The following is a 12,184-nucleotide window of genomic DNA, read 5'->3' as shown; positions in this document are numbered from 1 at the left end:
AGTGCAGCTCATCCAGGATGGCACATCAATGCGAGCTGTGGCAAGAAGGTTTGCTGTGTCTGTCAGTGTAGTGTCCAGAGCATGGAGGCGCTACCAGGAGACAGGCCAGTACATCAGGAGACGTGGAGGAGGCCGTAGGAGGGCAACAACCCAGCAGCAGGACCGCTACCTCCGCCTTTGTGCAAGGAGGAGCAGGAGGAGCACTGCCAGAGCCCTGCAAAATGACCTCCAGCAGGCCACAAATGTGCATGTGTCTGCTCAAACGGTCAGAAACAGACTCCATGAGGGTGGTATGAGGGCCCGACGTCCACAGGTGGGGGTTGTGCTTACAGCCCAACACCGTGCAGGACGTTTGGCATTTGCCAGAGAACACCAAGATTGGCAAATTCGCCACTGGTGCCCTGTGCTCTTCACAGATGAAAGCAGGTTCACACTGAGCACATGTGACAGACGTGACAGAGTCTGGAGACACCGTGGAGAATGTTCTGCTGCCTGCAACATCCTCCAGCATGACCGGTTTGGCAGTGGGTCAGTCATGGTGTGGGGTGGCATTTCTTTGGGGGGCCGCACAGCCCTCCATGTGCTCGCCAGAGGTAGCCTGACTGCCATTAGGTACCGAGATGAGATCCTCAGACCCCTTATGAGACCATATGCTGGTGCAGTTGGCCCTGGGTTCCTCCTAATGCAAGACAATGCTAGACCTCATGTGGCTGGAGTGTGTCAGCAGTTCCTGCAAGAGGAAGGCATTGATGCTATGGACTGGCCCGCCCGTTCCCCAGACCTGAATCCAATTGAGCACATCTGGGACATCATGTCTCGCTCCATCCACCAACGCCACGTTGCACCACAGACTGTCCAGGAGTTGGCGGATGCTTTAGTCCAGGTCTGGGAGGAGATCCCTCAGGAGACCATCCGCCACCTCATCAGGAGCATGCCCAGGCGTTGTAGGGAGGTCATACAGGCACGTGGAGGCCACACACACTACTGAGCCTCATTTTGACTTGTTTTAAGGACATTACATCAAAGTTGGATCAGCCTGTAGTGTGGTTTTCCACTTTAATTTTGAGTGTGACTCCAAATCCAGACCTCCATGGGTTGATCAATTGGATTTCCATTGATTATTTTTGTGTGATTTTGTTGTCAGCACATTCAACTATGTAAAGAAAAAAGTATTTAATAAGATTATTTATTTCATTCAGATCTAGGATGTGTTGTTTAAGTGTTCCCTTTATTTTTTTGAGCAGTATATTATTTGTGTGTGAGGGTGCTGATGTGTGTATCCCACGTGTGTGTGTTCGTGTGTCCCGCGTTTGTGTGTGCGTGTGTCCGGGATCCTAATCCCTTCCTGGAAGCATGACTCTCCAAGATTGTATTGCCTTGAGCATCAGGAGAAACTGACGATCTTGTTATGGTCATTTCCATTTAAAAGAACCCATGAGCACTAGTATGTGAAGATCATAGGAACATATCAAATTGGGTGTCAAATGAAAGCTAAGAGCCTTTTTTTTATTGTGGAATTGTGGAATTAGCAAAGGCTTTGATTTCTTCTGAAAAAAGTCTTAAAAAGGTATTAGAAATACATCAAAACACAATCATGTTGAAGTAGACCCCTGCCAACTAATATCAACCCATATTTAGTTTAGGATAATTTATTCTGATTTCTGTAAGTTTAAGAAAATATTGCCATCCTCACCCACTGAGCACCGACCGACACCAGACGCCCACAGACATCATTTTTTGGTCCGATCCGGACCAGCCTTGATTTCTACGTCCACAGACATCTGGACTGGCCTTCACTTGGCCCAAACATAGACATCCATGATTGGTTCGCAACAAATCTGAACCAGTCATAGACGTCTATGTTTCACAAATTTGAACAGCACAGTACAGTACAGCACATTACAATACAGTAGAGCACAGTGCAGTACAGTACAGAAAAGTATAGTTCAGTAAAGTACAGTGGAATAGAGTTCAGTACAGCGCACAGTAGAGTACGCTAGAGTTGAGTACACTATAATGTACTGTAATGAACTATACTCTACTTTACTGTACTGAACTTTACTATACTTGACTATAATGTACTGTACTGTACTCTACTGTACTCCACTGAGCTCTACTGTGCTGTACTTTGATGTCCAAATTTGAAACATAGACGTTCACCATGGGTCCCTGATCTGTACTACAGAAAAATACATAATTATGGATATGAATGTCATTCTCTTCATGGGCATGTGTCCTAAATATGTACACAAAGGTAGAAATATGCAATATCCTCCTTTGCATATTTGGGAATTATTCTAAACTCTGGCTATTATTTTAATGAGCTTCACCACTAAATAAGACCAAATTTGGTTGGTCAGGACCGGACACAGATCCATAATTATGGTGAAACTGGCTCTCATGAGGACTGCCACAGGGAAGGAAGACCCATAGTTACCTCTGCTGCAGAGGATTTCATTAGAGTTAACTGCACCTCGGATTGCAGCCCGAATACATGCTTCACAGAGTTCAAGTAACAGACACATCTCAACATCAACTGTTCAGAGGAGACCGCGTGAATCAGGCCTTCATTGTCGAATTGCCGCAAAGAAACACCAATAATAACAAGAGACTTGCTTGGGCCAAGAAACAAGAGCAATGGACATTAGACCGGTGGAAATCTGTCCTTTAGTCTGATGAGTCCAAATTTGAGATTTTTGGTTCCAACCACTGTGTCTTTGTGAGTAGGTGAATGGATGATCTCTGCATATGTCGTTCCCACCGTGAATGATGGAGGAGGAGGTGTGATGGTGTGGGGGTGCTTTGCTGGTGACACTGTCAGTGATTTATTTAGAATTCAAGGGACAGTCTGCAGTGATACGCCATCCTATCTGGTTTGCGCTTAGTGGGACTATCATAATATTTCTCAACACGAAAATGAACCAAAACACACATCCAGGCTGTGTAAGGGCTATTTGACCAAGAAGGAGAGTGATGGAGTGCTGCATCAGATGACCTGGCTTCCACAATCACCCAACCTCAACCCAATTGAGATGGTTTGGATGAGTTGGACCGCAGAGTGAAGGAAAAGCAGCCAACATGTGGGAACTCCTTCAAGACTGTTGCAAAAGCATTCCTGATGAAGCTGGTTGAGAGAGTGCAAAGCTGTCATCAAGGCAAAGGGTGGTTACTTTGAAGAATCTAAAATCTAAAATATATTTTGATTTGTTTAACACTTTTTTGGTTACTATATGATTCCATATGTGTTATTTCATCGTTTTGATGTCTTCACTATTATTCTACAATGTGGAAAATAGTAAAAATAAAGAAAAACCCTTGAATGAGTAGGTGTGTCCGAACTTTTGACTGGTACTGTATATGCCAGTATATTTCAAAGGGCACAAGTAAAAGTAAAAATCAAATCAAATTAAAATCAAATCACATTTTATTAGTCACAAGTGCCGAATACAACAGGTGTAGACCTTACAGTGAAATGCTTACTTACGAGCCCTTAACTAACAATGCAGTTTAAAAAAACAAGTAATAATTAAAAAAACAAGTCGCAAGAAATTAAAGAGCAGCAGTAAAATAACAATAGCGAGACTATACACAGGGGGATACCGGTACAGAGTCAATGTGCAGGGGCACCGGTTAGTTGAGGTAATATGTACATGTAGGCAGAGTTATTAAAGTGACTATGCAGAGATGATAACAACAGAGAGTAGCAGCGGTGTAAAAGAGGGAGGGGGGGCAATGCAAATAGTCTGGGTAGCCATTTGATTAGATGTTCAGGAGTCTTATGGCTTGGGGGTAGAAGCTGTTTAGAAGCCTCTTGGACCTACACTTAGCGCTTGCCGTGCGGTAGCAGAGAGAACAGTCTATGACTAGGGTGGCTAGAGTCAATTTTTAGGGTCTTCCTCTGACACCGCCTGGTGTAGAGGTCCTGGATGGCAGGAAGCTGATACTAGATTACTTTAGAAAAATAATTGGCGTTGACTGATCAGATCAAATGATTGACATGAAGAGCCGTTGTGTTGAACACTGTGCGATGTTTAACAGTGAGAATGTCAGAATGGTGAACTTACTAAATGACTGAGAGTTTGACTGTGTGATATTAGGTTGCTTCTCGTGTAAATATTTTCCGTCTGGATTTTAATGACGCCCTCTGTAGTGCCTTGCGGTCGGAGGCCGAGCAGTTGCCATACCAGGCAGTGATGCAACCAGTCAGGATGCTCTCGATGGTGCAGCTGTAGAACCTTTTGAGGATCTGAGGACCCATGCCAAATCTTTTCAGTCTCCTGAAGGGGAATAGGTTTTGTTGTGCCCTCTTCACAAATGTCTTGGTGTGCTTGGTCCATTTTAGTTTGTTTGTGATGTGGACACCAAGGAACTTGAAGCTCCCAACCTGCTCCACTGCAGCCCCGTCGATGAGAATGAGGGCGTGCTCGGTCCTCTTTTTCCTGTAGTCCACAATCATCTCCTTTGTCTTGATCACGTTGAGGGAGAGGTTGTTGTCCTGGCACCACACGGCCAGGTCTCTGATCCCCTCCCTATAGGCTGTCTCGTCGTTGTCGGTCATCAGGCCAACCACTTTTGTGTCATCGGCAAACTTAATGATGGTGTTGGAGTCATGCCTGGCAGTGCAGTCATGAGTGAACAGGGAGTACAGGACTGAGCACGCACCACTGAGGGGCCCCCGTGTTGAGGATCAGCGTGGCGGATATGTTGTTACCTACCCTTACCACCTGGGGGCGGCCCGTCAGGAAGTCCAGGATCCAGTTTTAGAGGGAGGTGTTTAGTCACAGGGTCCTTAGCTTTTTGATGAGCTTTGAGGGCACTTTGGTGTTGAACGCTGAGCTGTCGTCAATGAATAGCATTTCACATAGGTGTTCCTTTTGTCCAGGTGGGAAAGGGCAGTGTGGAGTGCAATAGAGATTGCATCATCTGTGGATCTGTTAGGGCGGTATGCAAATTGGAGTAGGTCTAGGGTTTATAGGATAATGGTGTTGATGTGAGCCATGACCAGCCTTTCAAAGCACTTCATGGCTACAGATGTGAGTGCTACGGGTCGGTAGTCATTTAGGCAGGTTACCTTAGTGTTCTTGGGCACAGGGACTATGGTGGTCTGCTTAAAACATGTTGGTATTACAGACTCGGACAGGGAGAGGTTGAAAATGTCAGTGAAGACACTTGCCAGTTGGTCAGCGCATGCTCGCAGTACACGTCCTGTTAATCCGTCTGGCCCTGCGGCCTTGTGAATGTTGACCTGTTTAAAGGTCTTACTCACATCGGCTGCGGAGAGCGTGATCACACAGTCTTCTGGCACAGTTCGTTTTCTCATGCATGTTTCAGTGATATTTGCCTCGTAGCGAGCGTAGAAGTAGTTTAGCTCGTCTGGTAGACTCATGTTATTGGGCAGCTCTCGGCTGAGCTTCCCTTTGTAGTCTGTAGTGGTTTGCAAGCACTGCCACATCCAACAAGCGTCAGAGCCGGTGTAGTACGATTCGATCTTTGTCCTGTATTGACACTTTGCCTGTTTGATGGTTCGTCGGAGGGCACAGTGGGATTTCTTATAAGCTTCCGGGTTAGAGTCCCACACCTTGAAAGTGGCAGCTCTACCCTTTAGCTCAGTGCAGATGTTGCCTGTAATCCATGGCTTCTGGTTGGGGAATATACGTACGGTCACTGTGGGGACTACGTCATCGATGCACTTATTAATGAAGCCAATGACTGATGTGATGTACTCCTTAATGTCATCGGAGGAATCCCGGAACATTTTCCAGTCTGTGCTAGCAAAACAGTCCTGTAGCTTAGCATCTGCTTCATCTGACCACTTTTTTATTGATCGAGTCACTGGTGCTTCCTGATTTAATTTTTGTTTGTAAGCAGGAATCAGGAGGATAGAATTATGGTCAGATTTGCAAAATGGAGGGTGAGGGAGAGCTTTGTATGCGTCTCTGTGTGTGGAGTAAAGGTGGTCCAGAGTTATTTTACCTCTGGTTGCACATTTAACATGCTGATAGAAATTTGGCAAGACGGATTTAAGTTTCCCTGCATTAAAGTCCCCGGCTACTAGGAGTGCCGCCTCTGGGTGAGCGTTTTCCTGTTTGCTTATGGCGGAATACAGCTCATTCAGTGCGGTCTTAGTGCCAGCAGTCTGTGATGGTATGTAGACAGCTCCGAAAAATACAGATGAAAACTCTAGGTAAATAGTGTGGTCTACAGCTTATCATGAGATACTCTACGTCAGGCGAGCAAAACCTTGAGACTTCCTTAGATAAGATATTACAGTTTTGAATGTCCCGTTGGTAGGTTAATCTTCCGCGTAGGTCATCAATTTTATTTTCCAAATATTGCACGTTTGCTAGCACAATGGAAGGAAGTGGGGGTTTATTCGATCGCCTATGAATTCTCAGAAGGCAGCCCGCCTGTCACAACTTCCGCCGAAGTCGGTCCCTCTCTTTGTTCGGGCGGCGTTCGGCGGTCGGCGTCACCGGCCTTCTAGCCATCGCCGATCTACTTTTCATTTTCCATTTGTTTTGTCTTTGTCTTACACACCTGGTTTCAATTCCCCAATTACTTGTTCATTATTTAACCCTCTGTTCCCCCATGTTTGTTTGTTTGTTTGTATGTTATTACGGTCCGTTATTGTGGGCTTGCTTTATTGTATTGTATTTGCCTATTTTGAGTAAATTACGTTTATTTACTCATGTCTGCTGTCCTGCGCCTGACTCCTCTACACAAGCTACACACAGACCTCATTACATCGCCCTCTGGCCCCTTTTTCTCCGCCTTCTCTTCACGCAAATGACGGGGATCTGGACCTGTTCCCGGGGAAGCAGTATATCATTCACGTCGGACTCATTAATGGAAAAAAGGATTCTGCCAGTCCGTGGTGAGTAATCGCAGTTCTGATGTCCAGAAGTTATTTTCGGTCATAAGAGACGGTAGCAGCAACATAATGTAAAAATTAAGTAAAAAATAAGTTACAAACACAAAGAAACAAACAAAAAAACACAATTGGTTAGGAATACGTACAATGTCAGCCTTGTTCTCCGGCGCCATCTTGTCAGGTTGTTCATTTGTTGTGATTAAATAAAACCTGTCCATTCTGCTAAGTGCTCAATTTAAAAAAAAAACAGACATTGTCCCATAAATATGGCGTCCATGATCATTTTATCTGTCATTTAGAGATGATTCAGGGCACAGCAACTTAATGAGTAATTCAACAGGCCCCAATTTCAAATTAAACATGGTATTTTTAAGAAGTGGAATGTCCAGATCCTTCAGAAAAAAAACACAGTTTAAATAAGTTTGTCGCTGGCTTGATGGATGTGTGATACAGACATTAGATTAGCAGGAGTTCAATCACCAGGCACTCTATCACTTACTGTATTCAAATTGAATATTCTCAGCAGACTATTTTGTGACATTAAATTGGAAGATAGAGCTCGATTAATGTCAGCCTCCTTCCTTGATTTACTTTGCAAAATCTTGATAATGTTTAGATTATGTGGAGCATGGCTCTACAGTATATGTTGTTGGGCTATGGGAATAAATGTGGACAAATTCTTGGCTATTTTAAACAACTAGACATCTTGTGTTTTCAGTGTGAGCACTATGATTGTGCAGGTAACATATAAGAATATAACTTATTTGCAGAGAGAATAGCAAGGAAATGTGACCAACTATGTTTTTCAGCAGCTGTGCATGTTTTGCACTGTTGTAATGGTAGAATTTAGTCTGATATTTCCATCTGAGCCCACACACTAAAGGTCAGGTTCTAAACAGAGCAGTTTAACAGCAGAATAAGAAAGGGGAATATCAAATTACTCACACAGATGGATCTTTTGAGGGGAAAATGTTTTTAGAGGTGATTCATTTTGGGAGGCCTTTCAGAGTCAACCATTATCCAACATTGTTTTACCAGGAATAGAGTAATGATCTCTTCACATATATTTCAAATTCATAATCTGAGTAATTATTCAAATCTAATTAATGACCTTACACCATCACTTGCTATTAACTCTAGCCTGATGTAAAAGCAATTAAGAAACCATGTTCATTATACGAGTCTATAGACTGACAGATGGACTGGACATAGCCTAACCTGAACATGGCGAACCAATGACAGAATCCGTCACCAGAATCCAATTTTGCCAACTTGCACAGTGTTCATGATTTGTTCAATCAAGACATCACAACCAATTTATCTGCTGTCCTTTCTACTCCGCTTTGGCTGGGACAGTAGTAGCAGCGGGCAGTGTGTGTGTGTGTGTGTGTGTGTGTATGGATGCGTGGGTGCGTGCGTGTGTGTGTGTGTGTGTGTGCGTGTGGGGGCACTAGTCTAAAGAAAATTGGAGTATCCGTCAGCCGTCCCTTAGGATCCTGCCTTTAGAAGACACAAATGCATCCCAAATGGCACCCTATTCCCTTTATAGTGCACTAGTTTTGACCAGGACACATAGTACACTATATACAATAGGGCTCTGGTCAAAAGTATTGCGCTATATAGGGAATATGGTGCCATTTGGGATGCAGACACAGCATCCTCCTCCTCCACTCTCTGCCTCTGACAAACCCAGCGCTCGCCTCACTAGTCAATGTAATTAGTTTTGTTTCTCTGCTATTGTGTTCATCCCAAATGACACCATATTCCCTATATAGCGCAATACTTTTGACCAGAGCCCTATTGGCTTTGGTGAAATGTAGTGCACTATGAAGGGAATAGGGTGTCATTTGGGACGCATCCATTGTGTTTCTCCACAGCACCTTCTTTATTGTTCCCTGCATAGCTTCTGGAATGGCGATGGAAGTGTAACATTACACCATTACACCATTCCCCAGGATTGTATTAAAGGTTTTTGATCAAGTTTCACTAGTGTGAAAAATAAGTGTTATCCAAAACATTGATCTCTTCCTTCTTTCCTCTGAACGGCTCATAATAAGCAAACATGCTCTGTGTATACTTCCCTGCTCTCTTGGCGCTAACTTCAAAACAAAAATTACAGAGTGGTGTTCCAGTGATTAATCAAGGACAGGTTTAATTAATCAGCGAGATAATACAACTAAACTGCAAATGGTTAGTTATTGATGAAGGGGGTTATGAGGGGCTTGACTCGCCACGGATGATAGAACAAATCTAAGAGATTGATAAACACAATTTTATTTTATCTGCCCAACTGTGGCCCTCTCGGAAAATACCTCTTATCTAATGTGAACAGGAGGCTGCTGTGTTTAGGGAGTAGAAAAATACTGAAAAAGTGTGTGTGTGTGTGTGTGTGTGTGTGTGTGTGTGTGTGTGTGTGTGTGTGTGTGTGTGTGTGTGTGTGTGTGTGTGTGTCACAAGGGCACAACAGCGGGCTCTGAATGCGGGTTCTGCAGTCGCAGGGAGTGCATTGTGGACACTGTACATACTGATATGAAATACCATTAACTTCTTATCACAAACCAGGGCTTCTTTTGACTTTATTCTATAGTTTTTGTTTTCTGTTATGAAATTCACACTTGGGAAGTTTGTATGATTTATTTCGGTCAGTTGAAAGTGGTACTACTCCAACAGCCTCAACAGTTTGGAGAACAACATTTTAAACTAAAATATTGCCATGTACAGTGCATTCTGAAAGTATTCAGACCCCTTAACCTTTTTCCACATTTTGTTACGTAACAGCCTTATTCTAAAATTTATGAAATCGTTTTTTCCCCTCACCAATCTACACACAATACCCCATAATTATAAAGCAAAAACTGTTTTTTTTAAATGTTTGCTAATTTATTACAAATAAAAACCTGAAATATAACATTTACATAAGTATTCAGACCCTTTACTCAGTACTTTGTTGAAGCACCTTTGGCAGTGATTACAGCCTCGAGTCTTCTTGGGTATGACGCTACAAGCTTGGCACACCTGTATTTGGGGAGTTTCTCCCATTCTTCTCTGCAGATCCTCTCAAGCTCTGTCAGGTTGGATGGGGAGCGTTGCTGCACAGCTATTTTCCGGTCTCTCCAGAGATGTTTGATTGGGTTCAAGACCTCATGGCTTGGTTTTTTCTCTGACATGCACTGTCAACTGTGGGACCTTATATAGACAGGTGTGCCTTTCCAAATCATGTCCAATCAATTGAATTTACTACAGGTGGACTCCAATCAAGTTGTAGAACATCTCAAGCATGATCAATGGAAACAGAATGCACCTGAGCTCAATGTCGAGTCTCATAGCAAAGAGTCTGAATACTTATGTAAATAAGGTATTTATGTTTTGATTTTTAATAAATGTACAAAGAATTCTAAAAACCTGTTTTCGCTTTGTCATTATTGGGTATTATGTGTAGATTGCTGAGGGAAAAAAAGTATTTAATGAATTTTAGAATAAGGCTGTTACGTAACAAAATGTGGAAAAAGTCAAGGGGTCTGAATACTTTCCGAAGGCACTGTATCTCAATAGCTTGCATTGCCTCAAGCTTCAATCAATGTACTGTAGCGTCCTCTTCTGGGGGTGTAGTTATACAAGCTTACTTACTTTTCAATCAATGTCAAACTGAACGCCTGTCATTTTCAAAGCAAAAATCACAAACGTCATGATTTTGAATACATTCACAATTCAATTTCCTATTGTCACAAAATGATCTCTGTGCTCTTTCCAGAAGGTGTGTTGTGTCTATTACTGTGCATTCTGAGAGTGATTGCTACTGAGAGCTGAGCAAAATAAAACATTTCCTTTACAAGATGGACAAACAAATTACTATTCAATTCTACATCATCCAACCATAATAAGGGCAATGAAGTGACTTACTGAACTGAATGCAGAACAAAAGTGCTCTTACCACTACTCCTCTCCACTAATGATTCCCATCCCACCAGTCCATAATGTGTGCGAGGGTACGCGTGTGTGTACATGTGTGTGTGTTTCCCATCCCATCTACTCTATAATGACTTTACTCTCCAAGGACTCAACGGCATGCGGCAGGCAGGAAGCAGGCATGCGGCAGGCAGTGAACAGCATTACCAACACACACACACACAGCCAACTGCATTAACAACACCACACACACGTTGTGGTTCATCTGTAACAGGGGACAGCCTTTTAGTAATCAGATAGTGGTTCAATAAGACTGAACTGCTGACTCCCTGAAGAGGCCTTCTGAAGGACGATTTACCGCCTCGCTGCTGATCTGATGTATATCCTCTGTTGGCTTGAGACTACACTCTGTGTCTGTGTGTGTGTGACACAAAAGAAACAGTGAAACAAACCTCTATTTTTGTCACCTCCTCAAAGGTTCCAATGCCATGTAGAGCAGCAGTCGTAGCAGATTTGCAGATGTTGCCATATCTGTCTTCAGGTTGTGAATCTTTTTATCTGAAAAAGAGAGTAAAGAGAATGGCATAAATGGGGTTGATCATCAGCTGTGCACCTGAAGGCAGTTTAACTGGTATACTATACTAGTTAAAGAACCTGTCATAAATCTTGACACTAGAATGGGGGAATGCATCAACTGCAACTCAATAATCACTACTACTCAATTATTACTCAGTTGTTATTATAATTCAGAATATAGATTGACTGAATGGGTCTGAAACAGCAGGTTGGAGGAAGGAAAGCTCACACAAGGAATAACATCACAACCTGGTGTCTGAATTTGGAAACAAAAATGGTGATGACGTTGCAGTCATATCTGTCTATGTAAGGGTTCCCCAACTGGCAGCTCGCGGCCATTTTATTTGGACCCCCAATTTTTCTGAGCAAAAACATTTCAATTGTTTGACATAAGACTGCAAAAAGGCCAGAAAATCAGCTCCAAGTGATTTTAATTTTGAAAATCTGTTCCAATGTATTACCATGCATAATAGAGAAATAGATATATGTGATTGTATACAAATGTAAGCAAGGTTTGAAGTGATATTGTTTTAGTCATCTGTTTGGGATCCTTGCAGTTTATTTGCAGTCTATAAATTTTTGGTAATTATGTTCCGGTCCCCAGACCATCCGCTCAAGAAAAAAATCATCCCGCAGCTGAATCTAGTTGATGATCCCTGGTCTATGTGCTAAGGACGTGCCAGACAGACAGAGAGTGGCGTGTATTCATGGATGCCAAGGGAATGTACCAAAAATGTACCAAGAAAATAGAAAAAATATATATTAAATCATTTATCTTTCATCTCTCTGTGTTTTCATCATTTTCCTTAAATTCGCAAGAGGCTGAATGTA

This window comes from Salmo salar, chromosome ssa19 (assembly GCF_905237065.1).
Source record: "Salmo salar chromosome ssa19, Ssal_v3.1, whole genome shotgun sequence".
In the NCBI taxonomy this organism is placed as follows: domain Eukaryota; kingdom Metazoa; phylum Chordata; class Actinopteri; order Salmoniformes; family Salmonidae; genus Salmo; species Salmo salar.
The sequence above is the reverse complement of the archived record's forward strand: the minus strand, read 5'-3'. Positions refer to the sequence as shown.